Source organism: Triticum aestivum, chromosome 3B (genome assembly GCF_018294505.1).
Source record: "Triticum aestivum cultivar Chinese Spring chromosome 3B, IWGSC CS RefSeq v2.1, whole genome shotgun sequence".
NCBI classification, from domain to species: domain Eukaryota; kingdom Viridiplantae; phylum Streptophyta; class Magnoliopsida; order Poales; family Poaceae; genus Triticum; species Triticum aestivum.
The window spans coordinates 708811074-708824695 of record NC_057801.1 but is presented as its reverse complement, the minus strand read 5'-3'; positions in this window follow the sequence as shown (position 1 = coordinate 708824695).

Below are 13622 nucleotides of genomic sequence, written 5' to 3'. Positions count from 1 at the left end.
CTCTATCATGCATTTCGACATGGAACTGGAATATATGAAACCTCGTTTTATTTCTAGGCTACCGGGCTCCCCTTTTTATGTACCCAAGGATTATCTCCTAGGTCTGGATTTGGTTGTAGTCGCGACATCAAGGAAATGGAACGAGGAGCCTAAGCCCACTTCATCCCTGCCTCCGCCAAGGGCATGAGAAAGGTCGAAGCAGAGTGGGGGGACGGCAAGGCCTGTTGCCGGGCAAAAAACGTTTATCTTAAAAAAATAATGAGGACTCGCTCCTTGTCGTGGGTCTCACCCTTGAACGAAAACCCCATCAAACATCCATTTTTCATTAAAAATATCCCGTACAGGTACAGTTCATAAAGAATGAAAAACATGAGCAAGGGGATTACAAGTTCTAAATTTAACGAAGGCCCGAAGGCTTACAGACTAAAAAGAGATAAGGTGCCCGTAATCCCTTTCTTGTCCCTCTCCTTAGGAAATGAAACACGAAAGCAGAAGGGCAGAAGAAGCACCTAGGCGAGGTACGAGGAGCAGAAGGCGCCAAGAGAACATGCCGGCGGTCGCCTAGAAGAGGGTTGGCGGTGGTGGCGCCGGAGGGAGAGCTGGAAGATGAGGCAGCGGTCTGTCAATATGCTACGAAGGCGTCAGTGCCATCGTACTCCAACTTGACGGCCCGCCACCCGCCTTCTTCGCCTTCTCCGGCCTCCATACGCCAGCCACCCAAGGAGGCGACCCGAGAAGTTGAAGGAGCCGGTGACACGGATGATGGGGTCGCCGGTGTCGCCCGGAGCAGTGTCCGATGCTTAGTCGGACCCGTCATCCTGCCGCCCGCTACCCTCGTCATCACTGCCGCTGTCCTCCTTGCCACTCTCGCTCGAGGAGGAATCTTCATTGTTTGAGGAGCTCTCCACGCAGCACCTTACACGAGTCTCGAAGTGCCCAAAGATCTTGACGGAGAGGAGGCCGCTCTCCATTAGTTTGAAATGGAGAGCGAGCCCCTCCATCAGGCTGTGGATGTGGGAAAAAGTCTTCCACCCTCGGCGAAGATACATGATGTGAGGGGCGGGGAACTCGACATCAGCCCATGTGCCACTGTTCCCACAACCCCTCATAAGCAGCCGCAGCGCCTGCGGCGGGTCCAGCTCCATCTCTCGCTCAAATGGAGTCGGGAGGCGAAGACAACGGCGCGGCGGCTGGCGCAGCCTGATGAAGAACTCATAAGGGTTATCCCTGACGTGGCCCTCCACTGAGGGAGGTGTCGGATGTTGGGTTCCGGCAGACCCTTAAGGTTCAAACTCTGGGGTGCGCACGAAGATCTTTCCCCTACCAATTCACGTCCGATCTCCTCGTGAGAATCTAAGCTAAAATGATGAGCAACACGAGGACACAGATTTATACTGGTTCGGGCCACCGTTGTGGTGTAATACCCTACTCTAGTGTGTGGTGTGGTGGATTGCCTCAGGGGCTGATGCTGGACAGTACAAGGGAAGAACAGCCTCGCGTGAGGTGTTCTTGAGCTGGTGTGATGAACTGCTTGGGTGAGTTTGATCGCCTCTCTCTCTCTCTCTCTCTCTCTCTCTGTCTAGTTCTCTCTCCCCGATCTCCCTACTCTATGGTGGCTAGTCCTATTTATAAAGGCCCTGGTCCTCTTCCCAAATATTGAGCGGGAAGGGCGCCAACAACGACCATTTCAAAGGGGAACATCTAGTACAAGTTATCCTGACTAAAGTTGGACTTCGGCTGCCAAAGGCACTGGCGATGACGCTGTCCTGGGATCCACGGTGACCTCCATCCTGCCGCTCTACTGGTCTTGGTCTCGTTGCACTGAAATGGCAATCTTTGCCTGATACCTCGGTAATCCACGCCTGTGCTTGCCCCCTTTGCACCAAAGAGGAAACAAGGACACTGCGTAGGCCGGCGCCCGCCTGGCGCCCGCCAGGTCTCGATCGTCATGGATTGCGTCACGGGCACCTCGCGAGGTACCCTGCCTTGATCTCTCCGCCTCCTCGCAAGCTTGCCTGGCGAGGCCGTTCCTGAGGAAGTCTTGTGTCCTCCGCCCCGCGAGGCTTGGCCCCTCGCGAGGGTCTTGAGTCTTGTGCTGATGAAGACGGTCCATACTGGGCCACCACTTGAGCCACGCCGCAGGCCGCAGGCAGGCAAGTCTGAGGATCCTCGTTCCCAGAACGCCGATGGTAGCCCCCGGGCCAAAGGCGCGCTCGGACTTGGCTTAGTGGAGAAGCGAAGGGGCAAGTGCGGAGCGCCACGGGCCCCATCAGCCTGCGGCCTTGGGCACCGCGTGGCGGTTGATTGGACGTGGGCGTCTCCACTTCCCCACGCTGCCTCGGCAACTGCTTGACTGATAAAAGGCTGGCTCTGGGTTAGCCTTACCTCATTACTCTCGTCCTCCTTGCTCCAGATCCCCTTTCTTGCTCTTCGCATTCCTGCCTCCAAAATCTCCAGATTTGCCGCATTCTTTCTCCTCCGGCAAACAATGGCTCCCTGCAAGACTCTGGCTGGGGCTGCATCGGCCTGGTACTCGCCGGCCCTGGTCTCTCCCAACGTGATGGAGAAGAATCTCGCCCTCATGCGCCAGATGGCGGCGTCCCAGATCAACAAGATGGGGGAGACTGCGCTCCGGCTTGGCTCCGCCCGGCCGGAAGACAAGGGGAGCACCTTCTACCCCATCTTCATGGGCACCATTATCGCTGGTCTGGTCCCCCTTTCTCTGAGCTCTTCCTTGCTGTCCTTCGCCAGTATGAGTTGCATGCTCTACACATCCATCCCAACTCCATCCTTCTCCTGTCGATCTTCGCCTACTACTGTAAGGCGCACGTTGGGGTGGTGCCCTCCATGGCCTTGCTACGCCACTTCTCCCTCCGGGTCTTCGGCGGCAATATCTCGGCGTGTGCAGGCTTTGTCGCGTACTCCAAGTCCAACACTATCTCAAAGGCCGGAAAGAGGGCCGATGGCTTCCGGAGCAAGTGGATCATGGTGGATGTCGGGTGCCACAACCCCTTGCTAGAGCTGCCCACAAAGCAGCCTGAGGCTGTTGAGGCGTGGTCCCGCACGAAGCTTGATGATCGGCGGGCGAAGCTGGTGCTGGAGAAGATGAATGCCGACCTGAGGCCGGGCAGCGTGAGGGCGGCGAAGCTGACCGGGGCTTCGCTCCTGAGGGAGTTCCTATCTCACCGGGTGGCCCCTCTTCAGGTGCACTCGCACCCGATGTGGAGGCTCGCGGATGCTGATATCGTCCTTCGCCTGAGCTTGGACGCCCTGAGCGACGAGGATCTGTCTGCGGCCCTCCGTTTCTTGGTTGGAGAGGAAGTGGCTGTCCCGGTGGATGCTCCGGTCCCTTTGTTCCTTCATGATGACTGAAAGGTGGTGGTGGACGCCATGCCCACCTTCGACGGGGTCGGTCTGGTGCCAGTGGAGGATCCTGAGGGCCAGGCGGCAACAGCGACGGTGAACCTGTCCTCTGGTGAATCCAGCGGAGAAGAGGAGGGAGATGACGACGAGGACGAGGAGCGTGACTCGGAGGCAACCTTCGAGGGGACGCGGGAGACTTCCCCCTGGCGCAGGTCCAACGCCCTCTGCTCCATGCCTGACGACAACGAGGTCGGTGCCAGGCGAGGAGGGGAGGACGCGCCCCTGGTTCCGAGGAAGGACAGGTCCGGGCTGATCTCTCGAGGGTCTTCCCCGGCCCCCGCGTCGGCCGAAGACAACTCCAGCTCTTCGGGTGCGCCTTCTTCTACGGCCGGGCCTCCCGAGGCTGAGCCCTGCAAGAGGCTTTTGGGCTTCAAGCTTGTCCGGAGTCCGTGGGATCCCACGGCAGTCAACCAGTAAGTACTTGAACTTTGCCTTGCTCCTGTCTTTTCACCATCGAGGCCTGACATCTTCCATTGGGTAGGCTGATACCTGCGGTGAAGAGGCTGAAGGGAGCTGCGGCGACCCCGCCTGGGACGGGTTCCTCAGCCATGGACGCGTCTTCACTCGCGGGAAAGGGAGGCGGCGGAGCCTGCACGTCCCCTGCCCGGTCATCCTCGCGAGGCCAGCAGGGACGCTCCGGCGAGGAGTCAGCCCCCGTGGCCCCGCTGACTCTGGAGGCGCCCGTGCTTGATGCTGTCGCTGGAGTGGCCAAGGCTCAGGAGGTTCCTTCCTGCCAAGCTGTGATCAAGCTGCCGTCTTCTCCTCCTACTCCGCCGGCTCCCGTCTCCTCTACTTCTTCCATTGCCTGGGACCGCGCCACTGACAAGCTGAGTCGGCTACGGGAGGATCTCCGAAGCACGGACCCCCGCCTGGTGGCCGGGCGCCTGGAGTTGGTCTCCAGCTGGGTTCGCTCTAACGCCTCCGTCCGAGCGGCGCTTAGCTAGGCTATGACGGCTTCCGAGGAGGGGAAGCAAGCCACCTCCCAGGCCATGGCCGCTCGCGACGCAGCGTTGGAGGATGCTTCAACCATCAAGGGCCGCTGCGAGAAGCTGGAGGGCGAGCTAGAAGGGCTACGTGATGAGCTCGCCAAGGAGGTTTGTGACCGCCAGGTGAAGGAGGAGGAGATGAAGGCTCGGGAGGCTGCTGTCAAGGACCGCGACGCCGAAATCTCAGCCAACCGCGACCGGCTGAAGACGCTGGAGCAAGCGCTGAAGGCAGAGAGGGTCGAACTGGATGCCGAGGCGAAGGTCCTGACCGAGGACCGTGCGGCCTTTGCGCGCTATGAGGAGAGGGCCCGCATAGCGCTAAAAACGCTCTATGACGGGGGCCTGGAGAAACCGCTGGCCGGAGCCAAGGAAGGCCCCGCTAAGCTGGTTCCCTTCCTCGTCGAGGCGCTTGAAGAAGTCGTGATCGGCATTGGCCCCATGGCTGAAGTCGAGGCCCATGTCCTTTCCTCAGCAACGCTGACATGGATCCTCAGCCACGTCTACCTCCGCAACCCTGACGCCAACCTTGAGGACCTGCTGGAGCCCGTGGACACCAAGCACTCTGCCGCTGCCGCCGAAGTCGTCAAGGGTCGAGCGGAGGCCTTGCTGTCGAAGTTCCGCGCCTTCAACACCGCGCCCAAGTGAGGCGTTGCCGGCTCTGCAGCTCCAGGAGGTGGGGCTGACAAACGTGACTCCACCACGTGCGGTGGCATGGCCCAGGGGTGACCTTCTCGCGGCCCTTTTCCTGCTTTGATTCCTGTAACATGCACCATGCCTCGTGGAGGCGTTTGAATTTGTGTCTGGTATTGTGAGAACAATCTATGGTCTATAATATTTGCTTCTGGATTTGCTAGATTTTGCGATTTCCTTCCTATTTGCTTGTGTTCTATGTCGGCAGGGCCCGGCCCCGCGCATACCTCAGCCGCCGTTAGCCCCGACCGGATCACCAGGACGGGACTAAGGAGTGAGGGGCTACGTGACAAGTTAGGCTCCTGAGTCGCGATGCTCAGGAGTCCCTCTTGACGCACAAACAACAAATAGGGAGGGGGTGGGAGAGAGAATTTGTCGTTCTACGTCGGCAGGGCCTGGCCCCGCGCATACCTCAACCGCCATTAGCCTTTCGGAACTAAGGACTGAGGGGCTACGTGACCAGTTAGGATCCTGAGTCGCGATGCTCAGGAGTCCCCCTTAACGCGCAAACGTGTCTCAATACCTTGGCTCCGCTCGGGGAGGGACGTGCGACGACCAGGTCCGAGGGACCTGGCTCGGTGGCATGTGCTTGGGTGTGGCCCGTGCACAGCCCCCGTGCCCAGCCCCCTCGCGCGGTGCTCCCGAGGGTAGGCATTGCGATGAGGCCGGACACTGAGCTCTGGGCTCCCTGAGGTTGATACAGCCGTGGGCTGCCCTTAGTTGTTTATCACCAGCGCGGAGCATAGCGCTTCCATATGTGTACGGGCATAGCCGCTCCTCGGCAGTGTCGTTGGCCAGCGCAGAGCATGGTGCTTCCACTGGTGTGTGGGAGGGGGGCTCCCCTCCGGGGGGAGCCCCTAGGGCGTGTACAACCCCGCCCTGACACGTGGCCAGCACGGTAGGGCTATGGGAGGTGTATCTGGGCACCCGTGAGCCAGCGCGGGACTCATGAGGCCCTACCTTGAGGCGGGTTGCGCCTGGCTCTGGGCCTTTGTCGATGGTACATCCCTGCAAGGTGGTTAAAATGCAAATGCTCTACGTCCTCAGGTCCCAGCCCTCAAGCAAGCTTAGCCACCGCTGGTATGACAGGTCATGATACCGTGGGTCAAGGCCAGGGGGTGAGGGCTGGAGAGCCAGTAAGGGCTCCTGAGTCGTGATGCTCAGGTGCCCCCCTTTTAACTTGCAAGCTCTTTGCATGAGAGTGGAGAGGCCCGTGCTAGGCAGCAGACAATAGTCATGAGCAGGTTAAGCATGAAGAGGCAAATCAACTTAGATAGATGCAGAGAAAAGCAAATGTCATTAGGTCAGGCCCAGGCGACTTGGGGATGATGCAGTCCAAGGGGCGCCCCCAACAAGGTAAGCTGAAGACAAAAGCAAAACGAATACATGCCACAGGGACAGGCCCACGCGACTTGGGAATGATGCAGCCCTGAGGGCGCTCCCAGCTGAAACGAAACTTGAAATAAGTCCCCTGATACCATTGTAGAGCGAGTGTCGGAGCAGCTGACGGTGCGAGGCGAAGAAGCCAATCCTCACGAGCCCTCAAGGGCTCCGAGCCTTGGGAGGCTCAGGAGGTTCGGGCGTCTCGGCGAGGTCCATCTCCATTCCCTCCATGAGCGCGTGATGCTTGGCCACCTGAGCTTCCAGAATGCTTCTCATCAGGCCCTGGTGGGCTGCAGCCGCGTTCGGCAGGCTGAAGGGCATGCGAACGTAGCTATGCGGTGGACCCGCGCAACGCCCCACGCGTGAAGGCCAGAAGCACTCCTGAGACGCGACTTGATTGGGCCCTGGGTAGTCGATGCAGACACGCAGCCCTCCATCCTTGCCTGGATGGGGAGCTACACTGGGCAGACATCGGTTGCCGCGCATGACTCTCGATTCCTGCAACTCCTGAGCGACCTTGGTGATGAACTCCTGAGGGTTGGGCCCTCCTTGCCCCACGCCTTCCTGAGGGAAACGTGCCATGAAGCACGCCTCCAAGTGGTGCCCAAGCGCCTCCCTCGTGACCTTGGCAAAGTTAGTGGCTCCCCAGGAGAGAGCCCCCAAGCCTTGTCCGAGGAGGGCATCAGGCGCGCCTTCCTATGTGATGGAGGGTAGCGCCCCTTGGATGGGCGCATGTCCGGATGTGGCACCTCCGGAGGTGCCTACCTCTCGAGGCCCTAATCTAGGTGATGTCTTCTTCTTCTTGGGAGCTGCTTCAGGAAGGTTTCCACTCTTGCTGTCTAGGTCCTCGATTGACGTGGCTTGGAAGGCGCGCTCAAGGGAACACACCGCATCCTTCTCTTCACAGGGGACCGTGATGACCCCGCCACTTCCTGGCATCTTGAGGACATTGTAGCCATGGTGAGTCACTGCCATGAACTTAGCCAGGGCTGGATACCTGAGGATGGCATTGTATGGCAGGTGAATGTGGGCGACGTCGAAGTTAATGAGCTCGGTGTGGTAGTTGTTGCGCTGTCCAAAAGTGACAGGGAGGCAGACCTACCCTATCAGGATAGTGGAACCATCAGTGACTCCCGAGAAGGGCTTGGTTAGTTGAAGTTGATCATATGGCACTTGAAGATTGTTGAACCTCTCGACGGACAGGATGTTGAGCCCTACCCCGCCGTCCATGAGGGTCCTGGTAACTTGCACATTGCTAATGACTGGGGAGAAGAGCATCGGGAGGACACCGGCCGTTGCCACGCACTTGAGCTGATCCGCTGAGCTGAATGTGATGGCGCACACGGACCACCTGAGAGGGCGCGTGGCCTCAAGCTTGGGGAGGACTGCATTCACCTCGCGAGCAAACTGCTTGAAGATGCGCTGAGAGGCTGGGGCCTGAGCACCGCCCAAGATGCAAGCGATGGCACGCGGCTCCTGGAAGACCCTAGCCCCCTCGTCCTGATGATGGTCTTCATTCCTTCTTGGTGGTGGTGGCAGAGGAGGAAGTCCTGCGTTGCCTTGCGGGCGATCCTCACGAGGCTGATCCCTCCAAGCCCCCTTGCGAGGCTGGTCCTGCCAGCGGTCCTCGCGAGGCCAGTCATGCCACCCTTGGCGAGGGCCACGGTCGTCCCATCATCCTCCACCTCTTGCTCCGCCTCGGCCGTAGCCTCGATCATTGCACTCGGGGCATCGACCGACACGGCCTTCTCGCACGGCCCTGAGCTCTTGGCTTTCGTTGGTGTTGTGGGTGTGGAGATCATGGTACACACAGTACCGGCTTCCCTTGGATTACTCTGGCTGGTCCCTGCCACGCTTTGTGTCCAGCTCTATTGCGAGCATAGCTGCTCCCTTGCGCTTCACATCCTTGGCCTTGGCTTTCTTCTCTTCCGGGTCTGCTGGGAGCTCGAGAAGGGAGAGGCGTCCTTCCTCAGCCCTTGCGCACTTGGTCGCCGGGTTGAACAACTCTAGAGGCGTACACAGATCTTCGTGGATCGCCAGCTCCTCCTTCATCTTAACGTTGCGGATGCCATTAGAGAATGCTGAGATGATGGCCTCCTCGGTCACCCTGGGAATCTTGAGGCAAGCGTTGTTGAAGCGCTGGATGTACTTCTGCAAGGTGTCTCCGGGCTACTACTTGATGCAGCGCAGGTCACCCACGGCCGGCGGAGGATCGCGAGTGCCCTGGAAGTTGGCGATGAAGCGAGTGCGCATCTCGTCCCAGGAGGAAATCATGCCAGGAGCCAGGTTCAGGAGCCAGGTGCGGGCACCGTCCTTGAGTGCCATGGGAAACCAATTCGCCATGACCTTTTCGTCCCCGTTGGCGGCTTCGATGCCCAGCTCATAGAGTTGTAGGAACTCCGTGGGGTCGGCAGTGCTGTCGTAGCGAGGAGGCGGGTCAGGTTTGAACTTTCCCGACCAGGCGACACTGCATATCTCGGTGGTGAAGGCACGGCAGCCTGCGGTGGCCACCAGAGCTTTTTGCTGATGCGGGGCTTGCTCCTGGAGATTCCCGCGTGCCGCTGCCTGGAGCAGCGCGGGGTCTTGACATGCTGGAGCAGGGATGCGGTCGTGGCGCACCGGTGCCGGGAGCACACAGCACCTTCTTGGGGACGAGGGATTTCTTGGCAGCTCCTTTCTTGTTGCGCGGGCGCCGGACATGGTGGATCTCGTCCTGGGGCCACGCGCCTTGGAGCCAAGGCGCCTTCTTGGGGAGGAGGTGGCGGAGGCACCTCCTGATCTGCGCCTCCTGCGCAGGACGGTGGGCGAGGCAGCGAGAGGGACAGCGCAGGGCAGCCCCTTGCAGTGCTGGCAAGCTCGGTGATGCGAGCGAGCTACTCCTCCTAGAGGTCGTCGACGGGACGGTAGTGCAGGAGCGCATGCACCAGGAGCAACATGGCGTGCGTGTCCATGGGGGCGTGACGGGCGTGGGACGACGAACTAGCTGGAGTCAGCGACGGGGTGGCGGTGCGGCCTTCCCGCTGCACCGAAGGATGCAGCAACCAGACCTGCTGCTCGTTCCCCGCCGGGCCGGTGGCGGTGTTGGCGGAAGGTGACGGGGAACGACGGGGACACCCACTAACGGGAGCCGTCTGGGCGATGCGGGCAGCGAGAGCAGCCCGAGCTTGGCTCGAGCCTGGCAAGCGTCTGCCATGGACATGACGGAAGATCGACGTGAAACGGCGGAAGAAAGATTCTGGCGCACCCCTACCTAGCATGCCAAATGTCGGATGTTGGGTTTCGGCAGACCCTTAAGGTTCAAACTCTGGGGTGCGCATGAATATCTTCCCCCTACCGATTCACGTACGATCGCCTCGTGAGAATCCAAGCTAAAACGATGAACAATACGAGGGACACAGATTTATACTAGTTCAGGCCACTGTTGTGGTGTAATACCCTACTCCAGTGTGTGGTGTGGTGGATTGCCTCAGGGGCTGATGATGGATAGTACAAGGGAAGAACAGCCTCGCGAGAGGTGTTCTTGAGCTGGTGCGATGAACTGCTTGGGTGAGTTCGATCGCCTCTCTCTCTCTCAGTCTAGTTTCTCTCCCCGATCTCCCTACTCTGTGGTGGCTAGTCCTATTTATAAAGGCCCTGGTCCTCTTCCCAAATATTGAGTGGGAAGGGCGCCAACAACGGCCATTTCAAAGGGGAACATCTAGTACAAGTTATCCTGACTAAAGATGGTCTTCGACTGCCAAAGGCACTGGCGATGACGCCGTCCTGGGCTCCACGGTGACCTCCATCCTGCCGCTCTGCTGGTCTTGGTCTCGTTGCACTGAAATGGCAACCTTTGCCTGATGCCTCGGTACTCCATGCCTGTGCTTGTCCCCTTTGCACCAAAGAGGAAACAAGGACACTGCGCAGGCCGGCACCCACCAGGCGCCCGCCTGGTCTCGATCGTCATGGCCTGCGTCACGGGCACCTCGCGAGGTACCCTACATTGATCTCTCCGCCTCCTCGCGAGCCTGCCTAGCGAGGCCACTCCTAAGGAAGTCTTGTGTCGTCTGCCCCGCGAGGCTTGGCCCCTCGCGAGGGTCTTGAGTCTTGTGCTGATGAAGACGGGCCGTACTGGGCCACCACTTGAGCCACGCCACAGGCCGCAGGCAGGCAAGTCTGGGGACCCCCGTTCCCAGAACGCTGACAGGAGGGGCCGCTGGCATGGGTGAGGCTGATCTTCCGCCCCGTCCTCCTCTCCCTCGAGCGCCGCGATGGCCTCAACCTCGCCCCCCTCCCTCTAACGGCTAGCTCCGCCACCACGAGCTCTTGGGGAGGAGCGATGCATTGTCGAGCCGAGACCCTCGCCACCACCGATGAAGCGTAGCCAGGTCCCCTCGCCATGGCAGGAGGAAGGAGGGAACAGGAATGGAGAGAAGCACATGACGCAAGATTGAGAGGTGCCGTTCCTCCCTCTCCCCTCCTTATAAAGTGGCGAGGGTAGGGCGCAGTCGCCCCTTCCGGCCAATCTGGCTCGACGAAATGACAACGGGCGGGGCCGTCGACCGCCCTTCCCGCTCAATTGAAGGCGCGTGGGAATCAACCCACGCGCGTGCGACTTCCCGTATCCCGCGCGCCTGTCATTCATGTTGCATCATGCATGCAACAAACGTGGCGCAAGAGACGGGCGCAATGGTACGCGTGGAGCAACGGTTCCCAAGTAAGGGCAGTAAATGAGCAGTGGCCCTGCGGTCTCGAGGAGACATGCAAGCCGCCTCTTTACTGTCCACCACAAGATGACGCCAGCGTGCTTTGGTCATGCACGCGTGCGCGACCCCCACGTTGCACGTTCGACGCGGGTCGTGGGGAAGCGCAGTAGACGGAAAGTTACCGCGGTAAAATCCGCCCGGCCTGCCCGCGCACCGTTATGGGCCTGGCCCAACAACGTGTTGTGCTTATGTGTGGCCCAGGCCCGGGGGCTCCTGTCGGTGTACAAAAGTAGGGGCTCTCCTTTTGACCCCTTTACTTGTGCACGAGCAGTCAGAGCCACGCGCCACGGCCACACATAAAAGGGAAAAGGAGCGGAGCCGGAGAAAAGCCGAAGGCACCAGACAAATAAGGCAACGCCACAGACCAAGACCACAAAGAGCAGATGGACGAAGCAGGTTCCTCCGGCAAGACCCTTGCCGAGAGGGCTCGCCCACACCAGCGGAGTGAGCCACCCTTGAACCCACGATCCCCAACATCACCAGCTATGTTGGGCCAGGGCTCGGGAGGCACCTCCATGGTGGCGTGCAGGTCTTTGTGAAGACAAAGAACATTCAAGATCAGATGAGGATTGGAAGGCAACAATCCTCGACAAGATTCTTGCCAAGGAAACCCACAAGACCCCCGGCAAGATCCTTGCCGGGGACGCCAGCATGCCACGGCAAGACCCTTGCCGGGCCACCCGGCAAGACCCTTGCCAAGGGCGTCAGCGGGGCCACTGCCAGGCCCGCACCAACCCAATATCCACCACCGTTCACATGCAGCTGCCAGCCCAACCATCTGGGCAGGCACCTGCATGGCAACATGCAGATTCCAGGCCAACTCAGCACACACCTGCGTGGCGGCATGCAGATCTTCGTGGAGGCTCCACCATCGCGCCACCTCAGCTGCTTGCCTCCCTACATGGCGTCACATGCATCGCTGGCCAGGGCGCGTGTCGAAGCGAGGAGGAGCGGCGATGGACGGGACGTGCCGCGCTCCTGTCCCCGATAAAGCAAGAGGAAACCTAAGCTATGCATTAAATGCGTCTTGTCCTCTAATGCGGGCGATAAGCTCATAGCACTGTAGGCCTTTCCACCTCCTGTGTGCCACTGTGGCAGCCCCTTTCGACTATAAAAGGAGGCCCATGGCGTACTGGAGAGGGATTCGGCTCTTTTGAACCACGCGGCCATCGTAGCTAGTTCAAGAGATCAAGAACACTCAATACATCCACCAAAGCATGACTAGGGTTTTACGCATCCTCGTGGCCCGAACCTGGGTAAACGATCCTTGTGCTAGTTACTAATCCTGCTCTTCTCACAACCCTGCGCCTGGCAACCGTAGTAGGGATTCTTGTGATCCCATAGGTGTCATTTCCCACTGACATCGGTTGAACCGATGATCTATTCACAAGGATACCTTGTGCTTTGGTTAGACCAATAGGTTTGAATCGAAGAGACCGAGTTCGACACAGAGTAAACATTTTGTCAACTCAGCTCACTTGGCAAATAGAATCACTTAAATATTTGCAAGGAATTTAGAAAACACATAAAGAAGAAGGGATCTAGATGAAGTATTTTTTGATAAAGGAAACACAAAGACAGAAACAAACAAAAACAACAAGAAGAACCAGGAACACTAGAGAACTTCATCTAGAAGGAGTTGGCGGCAAAGTCACCTATGTTAGAGTATATTAACTTATGAGTCAAGTGAAGTCACTTGATCATAGGTCATACTCATCGTTTAAGCTCAAAACGGGGTTATCATTTTTCGTTTAAGCACTTTGATGTATTCGCATCTTGTTGAGTTGCTTTAACTCATGACTCAGGTCAAAGCTTCTCTAAGATGGAATGACATACCTTGGGTTGTGTTGATCTTGATCATGCAGTTGAACTTGTGTTGGATGCTCAGGGTTGATGTAGACCATCAAGAGTTGACAGCATCACTTGAAGTTTGAGTTCATCTTCCTACAAGGGTTAGTCTTGCAAGGAAGAGCACTTGTGTATCCAAAAATGACAAACATGTAACTTGGTACCAAATGAAATTTGATATATAGAAATTGTCAACGGATATGTTGAATGAGGTCATCCTTCCTTGTATTCCACAACCATATAGTAGAAACTTGGTGATGTAGAGATTGCTTAGGATGTGAGTGGCTTGAAATCTCATGGATTTGAGCTCATCCAAGTACCTACAAGGGTTCGATAATAGGCAAGGGTACAAGTATAGATCCAAGACATATGATCATCATCTTAAGAGAAATATCAAGGATTAGTCATAGAAAGGCTCATGCCTTGTGATACGTCTCCAACGTATCTACTTTTCAAACTCTTTTGCCCTTGTTTTGGACTCTAATTTGCATGATTTGGATGGAACTAACCCGGACTGACATTGCTTTCAGCGGAATTGCCATGGTGT